Here is a 14,152-nt window from a genome sequence, read left to right as displayed (position 1 = left end):
GCCAGGTGAGCGGGCGTCCACTGGCTCACAGCTGAGCCGCAGTTTAACGGGGGCGCCAGCAGGTGGCAGCACGAGGCCGGTACCAGGTCCCGAGCTGTGGGAACCGGTCCACCTTTTCCACGATGTTTGCAACAAAATGAGTTTTCATATATTCGTACCTGTTGAACTGAGAGGTTTTAGTCAACACCATTGGATTTTAGGTGAGAAAATTGTACACCATGGAATAGCTAAATGTGTTATTTTGGGGGTTCTTTATTAGATTGCCTTTAAAAAATTATTTTAAAATGTGCTTGTGAAAAATCCATAATCATGGGTAATAAAAGCTTTAGAGATAAAACCCAACAATTTAATACCTCATTTCCACTTTATTTTTTCAATATTCTATCAGTGCAGCCCTAGCTGGTTTGGCTCAGTGGATAGAGCATTGGCCTGTGGACTGAAGCGCCTGGGTTCGATTCAGGTCAAGGGCACAGGCCTGGATTGCAGGCTTGATCCCCAGTAGGGGGCGTGCAGGAGGCAGCCGATGCATGATTCTCTCTCATCATTGATGTTTCTCCCTCCCTCCTCCCTCTCTGAAATCAGTAAAAATATATTCTATCAGTGCATCTCTACCCTCGTGCTCACAGAGGAGTTTGTGACTGCATGGCCACACTGCGCTGTGCCGATGTGGTGGGATTTATGTCCTGCCAGTCTGATCTGAGCCTCTCCAGGGCATTAGTCATGTGTTATCTGTGGAAACGATTGCAATGTGAATGAACTGATGAGCCTGTCCTGACAGCTCATTTAGTAACTAGTGATGAAAACGTTTGGGGGGTGTTGTCTATCCTATATAATAAGAGCTTAATATGCAAATTGTCCCCTCGACTGGGAGTTCGACCGCTCGCTATGATGTGCGCTGACCACCTGGGGGCGGCGTGGAACATGGTGGGTGTCGGCGACGCAGGGCTGGCAGTGGCGGTGCTGCCAGTCCTGATGGGCCGTGATGAGAGCGGGACCATGGCCGGATGGTGGAGCAGATGAGCAGGCAGCACCAGGCCAAGGCAGATGCGAGCGGGGCCCAATCACCCCACTGATCGCCCCGCAGACAGCGATTGGTGGCGGCAGGGGGCCTGGCCCTGACCGATCACCCCACAGGCGGGATGGTGGAGCAGGTGAAGGGGCAGCGCCAGGCCATGGTGGGGTGCCAGGCGGGCTGCAGGGCTGTGAGGCTGGGGGCATGAGCTGGGGCCTGATCCCCGTAGGCCACCCTGAGGGACCCCACCTGTGCATGAATTCATGCATTGGGCCTCCAGTCTGTATATATAAAAGCCTGAACGACCGGTCACTATGACACACATTGACCACCAGGGGGCAGACGCTCAGGCAGGAGCTGCTCTCTGGTGGCCAGTGCGCTCCCACATCAGGAGCGCTGCTCAGCTGACCCAAGGGCACCAGACGCCGGGCGGTGGCGCAAGCCTCTCCCAATCGGGACTGACTGGGCATGAGCCTGCGGCAGGCGCAGTGGAGCCAGGATGAGCAGGAGGGCAGGCGGCGTTGGACTGCCGGTTTCAGCCCAATCCCCGCAGGCCACACCGAGGGACCCCACCAGTGTATGAATCCGTGCACCAGGCCTCTAGTATTTGTATAGAGACCCCAAGGACAACACATAATCAAATGCAGTGACTGCAAAACTTTCTGTTCCTAGACAAAGACCTTTCATGCAAAAGGAGAAAGAAGAGTTCGGGGAAACAAGTGTAGTCCCTGTCTTCTTCGGGGACATTGAATCAGTAACAATATGTTACCAATGGAGGAGGTGAGCACAGGTGCTGAGGACAGAGTTTCCAGCACGTGTTTGGAAGGCGGCTCTGGGAAAACGGGTTTTAGATGAGAGAAAACTGGATTTGAACATGAACGATTTCCCTCACAGCAGCGTGGCCTGGGGGTTATTATTTAATTGCCCAAGTCTTAGTTTATTGTGTGTAAAAGTGGCTAATAATGCCTTTCTGATGGGTGGTTCCTAGGATTTGTGATAATATGCCCTAAAGCCCGTGCATTGTGCCGAGTGAATGCTTTTGCTTAATAAATGATAATAACTATTACTACTTCTATAATGTCCCAGCCCATCTCTCCCAGGCCCTCTTCCTTTTAATGCACAGACAACATTCCCTCTGCTTCCCACTCCTCCTGCTCAGGTAGAAGTGTGCGTCAGCCGTGGACAGCAACACAGCGCTTGTATTTCACTCTGGGAGGTGTCATAGCCCGCCTTTCTGCACTGCATTGCACATTGAATATTGCGTCTTGAAAAGGTTTAAAGGCCAGAAACATTTTGTCTGAGAATCTACAGCCGGTTCAGGCCCAATCAGTGTGGCTGTGCAGCTCAAATTACTTTTCCTAATATGGATGTTTCTGCTCTATTAAACCAGCTGTTTACACAAGTCTTTTCTGAAGCTTGAGATTGCGTTTGCCTAATAAATAGATCTTTTATGGAAGATGTAAATTTCTTGATTTTTTAACTTGCCAGGTTCATATTTCTCTTTCTGTAAAGGAGACAGACACGCACAGGACACGGTTCTGTCTGTGGAAACCGTCTTCGTTCACAGAGTCCCGAGGAAAGCATCCAAGAGACCCCCGCGAGGGGTGTGGCGTGGTGAGGGCAGAAGGCTGGCCCTGGGTGTGCAGTGTCTCATCGCTGTCCCACCGTAGAAGAAGTCCAGCCTCCTTTTCATCAAGTATGTTCCTGTTGTGTTTCTCTCCTGCGATTTCTTTCACTACAAGCTGTTTAATGTAACTTAATAATTACCTTTACCAAGATTGTCTAACACTGAACAACATAGGCATGAGGTTAAGAAATTCTCTTGATTTAAGAATTACTCTGTCCAATAGAACTTATTATAAGAGCATATACTTTATTTCCTTCATCCTCTGTCTATTTACACCAATGTCAATTTCATCATTTTAAGAGTGTGGCCCATCCTAACAATATCTCCACAGCCACGAAGAGCATTTGTTTTTAAAAGAGGCTGCATCGAACTGGTCCGTGGGAGCTTTACCTGCAGCAGTAGCTTCACGTTGTTCTCCGTCTCTTGCCCGGGACGAGCACATCCTGCACAGGCCCCTCTGTTTATATTAAGGAATCTGCACTTTCTTCTCTCTAATCTATTATGTAATGGAATTCCAATTATTTATACAGTAGTAGAATTTCTTATTTTATTTCACTTATACACTTGCTTTTCACTGAGGTTTGTGTGGCTATTTTAAACTCTCTCAGGCATAAAATCAAAGGCAATTCGGAATGTTGACAGGTGCTTAGCATTGGATCTTTCCTCTTGCCAGGCCCACTTTTCTAATATAGTTTCTATTTTTTGCCTTGGAAATCTATCACAAAAAATATTCAGCATTTTATAAGAATTCTGTTTTACTTGCCATCTTCTTCTACCGTCAGAGAAACATGGAGAGGGGTTGTCTGGGCACTTGGGCTCCCGTTGGCGCTGAACAGGAACACATGGTCCCCAACTCCTCCCGAAGCTGCACACTCGCCTCTCTAGCCGGTGAGGGGGGTTCAGGGCTGGAGAACAGTGACTGTGTCTGCAATGACGTGACTCACAGACAGGCGCTGTCCAGGGTCTGCGACAAGGAGCCATGGCGAAGGGTGTGCACAGGGGTGTGCACAGGATTGCAGATATGACTCATCTGTTTGGCAATGCCATCCTAGGAGGAACAGTAGATGCAGGAAACCAAGGACACATCTGTGTGAATCCTGGACCCATGTCATGATCTCTGTAGAGAGAGCAGCACATGAGCAGGAGAAAGTGGTGGCCCAGCAGGTGCCCTGCATGCTGCCCATCACTGACAGGTGGCTCCATCGGCTGACAGGCAGCTGTGCATGGAAGGAAGGGCTGCAGAGCTGCTCCAGGTGCCTGGGGAGGTCTGCTCCTGTCCTGCTGAGGTCCTCACCCACATCACTGTCACCGGAGGCTTTTCCTAACCAGAGGGCATGCAGAGCTGAGGAGGACTTCCACTGCTCACTGCAGACAAAACACCTGGGAACCTGCATAAAACAATGCAGAAGCCAAAACTGACAGATACCAGAGAACGGACAAGGCAGTGAGGAAGCTCCCCCAAAGAAGGGAAAATGGAGCAGGACAGACGGGGGCCACTCTTCCTTTCGTGAGTTTGATCACGTACCAGGAGAAGCTGAGTGAAATGTAGTCAAAGTGGTTGAGAAATTCTGAAAATAATTTTTAAATCTTCAGAACCTGAAGGGACACAAATTTGAACTCAGGACCCACTAATGAAGGGTACTGGATGCACCCCAGACGTCAAATGACCAGGAAGGAGAGCAGGTTGCATGCAAAGATGGCAGCACTGTAGACCAACCTCAGCCCACAACCCGCCTCTGACCAGCCACCCGCCCGTCACAAGTGACTCCTCTTTGGGGAAAGACGATGCTACCCAGAGTCCCAAATTTTCTCTAACATTATTTATATACCTTAGAGGCCTAGCGCACAAAATGTGTGCACTGGCAGGGCCCCTAGTGGCTGCCGGCTGCCTGTCGGTACTCCCTCCTTTCCCCCGGCCGGCCCCGCCCCCTGGTTGAACTCCCGGACAACTCCCAGTGAAGGGGACAGTTTGCATACTACTCTTTATTATATAGGATTGTATGTTTCTCAGATGTTTGCAAACACACAGGAGACAACATTCATGGCTTAAAAACAAATTTAACCAGGACTAATCAAACGGCGGGAGCTTTGGACGCTGGTTACCGGACACTGATTTAGAAAAAATAAAATACTTCCAAGAGATTAGTTGACAAGATGGAGAATTTTAACTGCAGAGAATAAAATTTGGAAATTCTGGTGAAAACAATTTCTAAAATTAAGAACCTGCAGGCTCTTACAGGTGAGTTGAAGGGAGCATTTGGTGACAGGTGAGATTTGTGCACGGGCAGTTAAATCAGAAGAAAACATTCAGTCTCAACACATTGGTCAAGAAGAATATGAAAGATGAAAGGGTGATAAAGTAATATAATAAATCATGGAAGAACAAACTGTGTTTGGAGTCTGAGAAAAGGGGAAAAAAGGCCAAGTCATAAAGAAAATATACCAATTTTTCAAAACAATATATCCTACCAAGTCAAAGATTCAGATGAGCAATAAAACCTGGGGAGCATAAATAAAGAGAAGACTAATCTCAGGTGCACTACAGCACAGGAATGAAAAGAGAAGTAAGCTATTTATAGCGGGAAGTGCAACAGAGCTCATTTTTAAGGCGCATTCACAGAATCGAGACACTGCTTTCCCAGCTGTAATCTCAGAATCAAGGACCATGGAATCACATTTGTAAAGTGCTGAGAGAAATAGCTACTGACCTTGAACTCCAACCTCTGGAAATCTCCTGGAACTTACGAAGAAAGAACAAGGCCAGCCCTAATTGGTTTTGCTCAGTGGATGGAGCGTCAGCCTGCCAACTGAAGGGTCCCGGGTTTGATTCCCAGGTCAAAGGCACATGCCCAAGTTGCGGGCTTGATCCCCAGTACGGGGTGTGCAGGAGGCAGCCGATCAGTGATTCTCTTTCATCATTGATGTTTCTGTCTTTCCCTCTCCCTTCCTCTCGGAAATCAGTAAAAATATGTATATGTATATATATATAGTTTTTAAAAAAGAACAAGCCCATTATAGACAAAAAGTGAGAGAATATCATAATCAGGCTTTAATGAAAAATAAAAATGACCTTCTTTAAGCAGACCCCACATGAAACACATATTGGAAGAAATAAAAGCTATGGAGGTAGGTAATTGTGTTAAAATTAACTGACATTTAGCCCTAACTGATTTGGCTCAGTGGATAGAGTGTTGGCCCTTGGACTGAAGGGTCCCAGGTTCAATTGTAGTCAAGGGCATGTAGCTTAGTTGCAGGCTTGATCCCCAGTAGGGGGCATGCAGGAGGCAGCTGATCGATGTTTCTCTGTCATTGGTGTTTCTCTCCCTCTCTCTTCCTCTTTCTTCCTCTCTCTAAAATCAATAAAAATATATTTTAAAAATAACTGACATTCAAGTCTATAAGACAATGAATAATATTTTATGGAATTTAATCACATGAGCTATCAAAGGTTTCCATTCCATTAGAGAATTTTTGATTTAAGCATTTCCTTTTCTTTCTTGGTTTCCACCTCTGCTTATATCACTGATCTGTTCTTGAATGTTGCCCTTTTTATGAGAGGCCTTAATATACTCATCTCAGTTATTTCAAATACCCTATTTGCTATTTCCCAAATCTGTGCTGTCTGAGCCTGGTTCTGAGCTGTGTGTTGTCCCTCGGCCTCCTGCCTGTCCTGCGTCAGTAGCTGTGTATGAACACGGTGGAATTTAATCAAGTTTGAGCATAAGAATCCGCCCCTTTACGAGTGCAACCTGGGAGTCCCCTGGTGGCCTCACGACCTCACCTGTGCCCACATGGTAAATAGCTCACGGATGCCACAGGGAAATGGTCACACAGCATTGCACACTGTCTTGCTGTCACTTTTCCCACTCACCTTCTTGCAAATACTCTATGTACTCTTTCAAATTTTAATAAACCTGCCTGCTTTATAGGGCCCTTGTCTATTTCTAAATGTCTCCTGTGGAGGTAAATTTATTTTTATGGATGGGCTGTGGTATATGTCATAACAAGATAAAAAATGTAAGTGTGCAGCACAGGGGGTGGGAGGAGGTGTTTTTATTCCTGGAAAAGGAGGGACTCTCCCCTAGAGAAGGGACTTCTGAGTCGGTGGTTGCACAGCTTCAGAGAAGCAAGGCGGAGAGAGCAGATCCCTGGGAGACCAGCCTGGACATGGGGGATGGGACGATGAGATGGATGTGGAGGGACCACAGCAGGACAGGAAGCGGGGGAAAAGCTATTGCACACGCACAGCCTTGTTGGAAGGACAAGATAAGGCGCCGAAAAAGACCTGCCTCCTAAAAACCCCAGGTCCCCACGGCCCACCTGTACCGGGTCCCAGGACACCTGTGGTCCAGGTTGCTGAGTTCATGAAACGGCCCCATCAACCAGCAGGAAGCAAATAGGACGTTGCCCGCTGCCCGGTGCACAGCATTGGGAATTTTTACCTCTGGAAAAAGGAATCTTACTTTTGCCATACGAAAATTAGAAGTTATAAATATTAAAATTACAGAGATTTTATCATTTTTATTCTTAAAGGAGAACTTATCTAAACCCATAGTAACTTTTATTGAAAAATGGTCTCCAGTGTTCTAGTACATTTGAGATATGTTAATGATAGTATTAATTATGAATTAGCTATGTTAAAGTTATTCATCTAAAAATATTTTATTCTATGATGTTTAATCAACCAAGACACAGAAGAAATCTCCGTGAAAAATAGTATCCTTCATTTAAAAAATAAATAAAGGAAACATTCTTCATTTTAAAGGGCATATATATATAGATAGATGATAGATAGATAGATAGATAGATAGATATAGATATAGATATATGTATGTTAGTAATTAAAAGCATATATATGCACTCTTTCCTAAATATTTTATTTTTATGACACCTTTGGGAAGATAAACATTTCCAGTGGCACACAGAATTAATGCAAGCTAATAAATGGAAAGGCTATTATGCTAACCATGGTCTGTGTTTCTCTCTCTCTCAGCTGTCTTCTAACGTTCCTCATTTCAGATCAGAAGGGTTCTCTCACTTTCCCGGGTTCCCTGTGGCTGCTGTTTTAACGTCACAAGTAAAGGCACTGGGACAGGAAATGTAATAATTGGCTTTAGTTCACACAGTGTTTGTGGCCTTGTCTTGTTATTACTTTGTGTTTCCCCGAAAATGGTCCTTATAATTTGTAATATGCCACATTCTAGGTCAGTTAAACTTCCTGGGTTTATGTCCAGCGTGCTTTGGCTCCAGATCTCTGTATAGACGCTTTCCTTTGCACGTTCAGGAAGCTGCACTCTGGCTCGGCCTTCATTCCAAAGGACAGCCCGGAGTTAAGTTCAAAAACACCGCAACTCCCCTCTTGAGTTTGTTTTCTGATTCTCTTCCAGGGCAGCCACTGAATTCTTTCCTCTTCCTGAAGTCCTGGATCCCACCCAAATCTGTGTTTTCAAGGGCTCATGGGTTTTCATAGAGAAGCTGAGAAGTATAAAATTTAACCCGTTGTATGCCACGAGCGTCTGAAGACGCAAGCGACGGACCTTCCCCACATGCCACGTGCATCTGTTAAAAAAAAAATGTTTTCCCTGAGTGGCAGCCCTGACCAACTTTAAAGTCATTTTTCATGAGAATTTTCAGCTGAAAATATTCAAGAACACCCGAATTGTAATATATTTATTTTCATAATATTCATTGCAAATTGATTTTTTAAATTCAATTCAAAATATCGTGGCGTGCAGGGATGGTTTCCGTTTTGGACGTGTGGTAGTTAACTGGTTAACAGAAGTTAGGGTATCCATTGGTTTGCTAAGTGTGAGCTAAAGTCGGGCTTTATGGAGCATGAGACCCTGAGGTTTGGACGCGGGCTTACATGGATGTTTGGAGAGATTTCATGTTCTCAGTTCAGAGTGGCCACGTCCTAAATGAAGAAGCCACACATCGCAGATTCCTGGGTGGGGAGGCCAGCCGGACAGGCCGCGTGCTCCGTCTGCTCAGCCCCTCCATGCCGACCGACATCTGGGCTCATGTAACCTGACTGATGGAAAAAGGAATGTATTCTGTCAATGGTGGTTGGAACCCTGGCATTTTTGAACTGGCCCCTTGCTATTTTTAGACATGATATCAACACACATGAAATGCATTCCCTACTTAATGGAATTTTCATGCAATACTTGTGGGTTCATGGGTTGGAGATGCGTGTTTACAGAAAATGACAGATCATTAATCCACGAATCTCTGGGCGCGACTCGGCGGCAGGCGCGATGACAGCAATTCCTCAGGACTCGGCTCCTCGTCGCGACCTCATCTGCTCGTCAGCTGACTGTACCTCATAAACTCCTCAGTAAGGGCCCACCTACGCCAGCTTCAGCAGCCACGGCCTCTAATCTAGCTGGAAGTGACGGTTCTTGATGCTATAATTATGCCCTTCAATTTTGCCTCTCTCATGAATAATATTTAAATACATAAACAGGTGTTCCATGCACACTGTGAGGATTTCTCTTCACAGGCAGGTAGAATCGGTGGGTTACACTCTATACAGCATAGAATTTTTTATTAAGATTTCATACTAGGTATTTTAGAGAAGGTTCACGGCAAAATGGAGGGGAGTGTATAGAGATTTCTCATGTGGCCCCAGCTCCACACAGGCACAGCCTCCCTCCATCAGCATCCTCACCCAGTGGGACATTTGTTACAGCCGAGGAGCCTGCACTGACACCTCGTCACCCAGAGTCCACGGTGTGAGTGAGGGGTCATGGTGTTGCACATTCTATGGGTTAAATGTATGATGACATCATTATAGCATCACAAATGGTTTCCCTGCCCTGAACATCCTCTGTGCTCTGCCTGCCCATCCCTCCTCCCCTCACCCCTGCTAACCACTCATTTTTATCGTCTCCATAATTTTGCCTTTTCCAGAACATCACATAGTTGGAATCACAATATGCAGCCTTCTCAAGTTTGTCTTTCATTAGTCATATGTATTTAATGTTCATCTATGTTGCCCAGCTGGCGTGGCTCAGTGGTTGAGCATCGACCTATGAACCAAGGAGGTCACGGTTCCGTTCACAGGCAAAGACACATGCTGGGCCATAATGACGACAATGATGCGAAGTTATGACAAGTCAGTGACCGGATGAAAGTTATCGACTGTTACGAGTGTTCAGTGGACAGGTCCCCACATCCATCTCTTTCAGACTGGGCATCCCAGCTGCTATCCCCGTGGGTGCCTTCACGTCCAGGGCAGGCTCCCTCTCTTCATGGTTCTCTCTCTCCTCCTCCCCCCCTCCCCCAAATACCCTGGGCTTTTCAACAAGTTCTGTGGCCGCTGGAGATGGGGACTTAACGGAGGGCCTGTGACACGGAGGCAGCCCAGACCGCACACGTTCAAGCAAAGTTTGGTCCCGCAGCCCTGTGAGCAGTGGGGACGTCACAGGAATGGAACACAGCACAGGTAGAAACAAGGTCACAGTGGGAATAAGTTCTTAACACGAGAAGAAAGCCTGGCTCAGGAGGGTTAATTCTGAGACATTTTGAAATAGACATTATGAACTTTTAAGAGAATTGACATTGATCACAGGAAATTTTATGTTCTTTTTATATTTTTCCCCCCAGATTGTCTTTCAGAGCACGCCCACCAGGTCACACAGCCCATCAGAGTGACTAGGGGTCAAAAGGCACACCTTATAGTTTAGAAGACTATGGGGCCGCTGATGCAGTCCGGTCATTTCCAGATTACTTCCTAGGACTTAATGGGTCATAATTGATGGAGGAAGGAATGTGCGCTGGCACTCCATTTTCACTAGGATAATGGTAATTTTTCATTACTATGTGGAGGGACCACATAGTAATGTGGTCCCATAGTAATTGCTCTTTCTTTTTAATGGGATGGATTTCTCAGCATTATTTCTTTTTTATTGAATTTACTGGGGTGACATTGGTTAATAAAATTGTCAGCATTATTTCTGCCTCGAATTTCTATTCAAGGCCAATATGCAGAGAAATATATTAATTGATGGTTGTAAAGGTTTCTAACTTTGAACATAACATTTACTATTACCTGCATTTCAGATACGCTGAAGGAATAATGACTGGCTAACAGGAGTCACCAAGGTGAGAGAGCTCACAAACATTCGTATGTCTGTCTCCCGAGCTCCCCAACAGCAGTCACGACAGGATATCCTCCACCCCAAGGCCTCCATGCCCACCTCCCAGCGCAGCCACTCCCTTCCCAGCCTGGTAAGCAGGGTCTGTGACTGACCCGCTGGGCCACCCCCGTCCACTTCCCGCTGGAAACAGCTCTTACTCCTCTAATCATCGGACGTGATCATCATCAGATCTAACAATCGGATCCTGGCAATTAAAAGTTAGCTATCAAAATAGTAAGAGTTGTTGTGCAGTTTGGGAAGGAAGAAATAAACTGTCTTTGCTCACAGAAGATATGCCTGTATGTGTAGAAATGCCAAAGACTCAAGAACAACAATCTCCTGGAACTGACGTGGCTACGGGCTGCAGGGCTCACGACTCAAGAACAACAATCTCCTGGAACTGACGTGGCTACAGCACGGGCTGCAGGGCTCACACTTAATGCACAAAAGCCATCACTTTCCGACACACCAGCGAGAACCACTGAAATCTGAAGTTAACAACCCAACGCCATGGGCATAAGCACCCAAATAAGGAGAAACGCTGAGACCTAAGACTAAGAAATGTACAAAATAAATGTAAGGAAACCCACCTCACTCATGAAAAGTCGGAGAAGACCTGAATGGATGCAAAGATGGTCCACGTTCCTGGGGAGGTGACTCAATCTTGACCAGATGTCCGTTCTTCCCAACTTGACCTATAGATTCAATGCAATCCAACCAGATTCAAGCAAGTTGGTTTGTGGCTATCGACAGAATGATTCTGAAGTTTCTATGGAGACAAGCCACGTGCCCTGAGTGGCCAGCACAGTATTGAAGGAGGAGAACAGAGTGGAGGGCCTGACACTCGGGGGTCTTGACTTATCATAAAGCTGCCGTGACCATGGGGGGCGGGGGGTTGTTGGTGAAATAATGGGCAAGTAGAGCAACGGGACAGAGCAGAAAGCCAAGAACAGACCCCATAAATACAGTCACTTGATCTTTGACAGAGGCGCAGAGGCAGCACAACGGAGAAAGGACAGTCCCTTTAGCCACGGGAGCTGGAATAACTGGGTAGCTTCTTACAAAAGTAAAGCTAGACACAGACCTCACACCCAGCACAGAATTAACTCAAAATGGATCACAGACCTAAATGTGAAACACAAAATTACAAACTCCAAGCAGATAGCATAGGATAAAACCTAGATGACCGTGGGTATTGGGATGTCTTTGTAGATAAAACATCAAAAGGGCTCTTGGTCACGGAGGCCCATGAGTGGCTGTGGATGACAGAAGCCATCACAGGCCAGGTAGCTGGTCGACCAGGCCATTTCAGACGGAACAGGAGGTGGTGCAGATAAACCCTGAGGGTCTGGTGGCAGGTGCAGCTGCAGGCAGGACAGCCTGGGAGAGGCCATGACAGGGAAAACCAGAACCGGGAAGCGGTGATGGAGCCAGGAGGGCTCTGCTCACACCAGGTCTGGAGAGCAGTTCTTCCCTCAGGGGCTCGGGGAGCGAGGCTGCTCTTCCCCGGGAACATTCCCCACACTGACCTCCGAGGGGAGCGCGTTGCAGGTAGAACGCAGGCAAAGAGGTAAATTATTACCCCCCCCCCCTCACAAAAGGGGACAGGCGATTGAGAGGCTTCCAGGCCGGCCTGGGAGACATGCCCAGGGTTGGTGCAGGTAGAACGCAGGCAAAGAGGTAAATTATTACCCTCCCCCCCCAAGAGGGGACAGGCGATTGAGCAGCTTCCAGGCCGGCCTGGGAGACATGCCCAGGGTTGAGGGTTGTCTCGTGCCCTTCCTGGCCCTGCAAACAGCTCAGTGACTTCAGAGAGACCGGGTTCTTTAACCGGTGTGTTCAGAAAGCGTCCGTCTTCCTGTGGGGCTGAAACCCACATCCCAGAAGGGCAGAGAGGGCAGAGGAATAACCTTACATTTAGTGCCAGCGGCTGAGCCCCACCTGGCACTGGCCTCCGGGCCTGAATAGAGGGATCGCGACTTTATTTGCTGAAAAGAACTCCGACTGCCCATCCCATTCCGCAGGAGGCGCGGCCCACAGCTCATTGTTTAAAACGACTTCAGCCCAGAGAAGGCGGGGATTGCAGAGCAAGGCCTGAGATGGCAGCGCTGACAGACGCGCATTTTCCGCCTGCAGAGTAACTTACTTGGGGAAGAGCTCGCTCTTATTCTCGGGGAGGAAACGGACGCACTGCGCTCTGATGCTCTTCAGTCCTTGCAGGGATGATACCAGCACAGTGTCTTCCAAACGCGCCTCGCGCTCAGGCTCACAGCTTAGTGCCAGCGTCTGGGGATCCTGAAGCTTCTCTCGCGTTTCCACGGCAGGGAAGTGTTCTGAATACAGGTTATATTTGCAGTGATCCCTGAAGATGCACTGTGAGTTTTCTGTTCCTCGTCCATCGGCACTGCAAGCTCACAGAGCTGGTGTTCGCTTTGCAGTTCATTGGGAGGATTACATTCAGGGTGAACCTCGCCCGTCTCCCGTCCCGTGGCTGCCTCCATCCCATGGCTGCGTTATTTGGCAAATGCCCCGTGGACCCTCCTCTCTCCAGGGTCCAGGCTTGGGGCTGGACCAGTGCCATGGTGCTCAGCAGTCTGGTGAGGATGCTGCCCGTCGCCATGGCCACGGCCACAGCATCACAGCTTCCCCTCCTGCCACGAAAATCACCTCTAGGCCTCCCTCCCTCCCTCCCTCCTGTGTCCTCAGCCCGAGAGGGAACATCACACGGGAGCTGGGCTCACGGGCCACTGAGCCTATGGCCTGGCCCTGGTGTCTCTGTGGATGGAGGGAGGGGCGAGGAGTATGACCGGCCAGTCCCCTCCGCTCCCCCACGGGGCAGGCAACTTCTCTGGGAGGGAGAGCTGCCTGCAGGAGGCGGTCACAGGTCACACCCGGACGCGGCTCCTGCGCCGGCTTCTGGCCTCCAGCCTCCGTCCTGGGTGTGTGCAGCCTCCTCTGTCTTGGCCTTAAATAGACGTTTTTAAGAATCAGAGTCGACTGTTGTGGACATGATTGCATTATGAGTCTGCGATGTACAGTTTAGAATTATGCCGCGGCTGGCTGACTCGGTTGCAGTCGGGCATGAATGACAGTGGATGCCCCCAGCTGAGCCCTAGATAACGGTCCTGCGGGGCTTTGTGTCAGGTTCTCTCCCTCGGGGTCCGATGGGCAGTAAATCCAGATACTCATGTTTCTATCAGCAACGGCTTGGATTCATCTAAGGCTGCAAACTTCACTGACTTCCTTGCAGTTGCTGTTTGATGATGACGGCTGTGAGGATAGGGGCTGCTCCTGGCCTGGGAGGGTCGTGGGGCGGGCTTGTGTGTGCGGTTCACGGAGCAGGGGGCGGGGCTCGACCCAGGATTCGGACAC

General features: G+C 48.1%; 2 long non-coding RNA genes across 4 annotated transcripts in view; both read left to right on the top strand.

Annotated features, from left to right (window-relative positions):
• The window catches only part of LOC102251811, an 11,900-nt gene extending 1,115 nt beyond the window's left edge, over positions 1–10,785 (top strand). Inside the window, exons 3-6 of one of the 3 annotated variants that reach the window (XR_001362327.1) lie at positions 1,685–1,792; positions 2,525–2,708; positions 10,248–10,445; positions 10,704–10,785. This is a non-coding gene — a long non-coding RNA (uncharacterized LOC102251811). Of the gene's footprint in view, positions 1–1,684; positions 1,793–2,500; positions 2,709–10,247; positions 10,446–10,703 lie in introns of all 3 variants that reach the window. The other 2 variants (XR_001362326.1, XR_001362325.1) reach the window with 2 other exon arrangements.
• A 1,506-nt stretch (positions 10,786–12,291) lies between these two features.
• Positions 12,292–13,147, top strand: LOC106726289. Its single transcript, XR_001362328.1, has 2 exons — positions 12,292–12,331; positions 12,442–13,147. It is a non-coding gene; the product is annotated as an uncharacterized LOC106726289 (long non-coding RNA).
• Positions 13,148–14,152: the final 1,005 nt, after the last annotated feature.

Source organism: Myotis brandtii, unplaced genomic scaffold (genome assembly GCF_000412655.1).
Source record: "Myotis brandtii unplaced genomic scaffold, ASM41265v1 scaffold247, whole genome shotgun sequence".
Lineage (NCBI taxonomy): Eukaryota > Metazoa > Chordata > Mammalia > Chiroptera > Vespertilionidae > Myotis > Myotis brandtii.
Note: the sequence above shows the minus strand (reverse complement) of the source record. Positions and strands in the feature narration are given on the sequence as shown.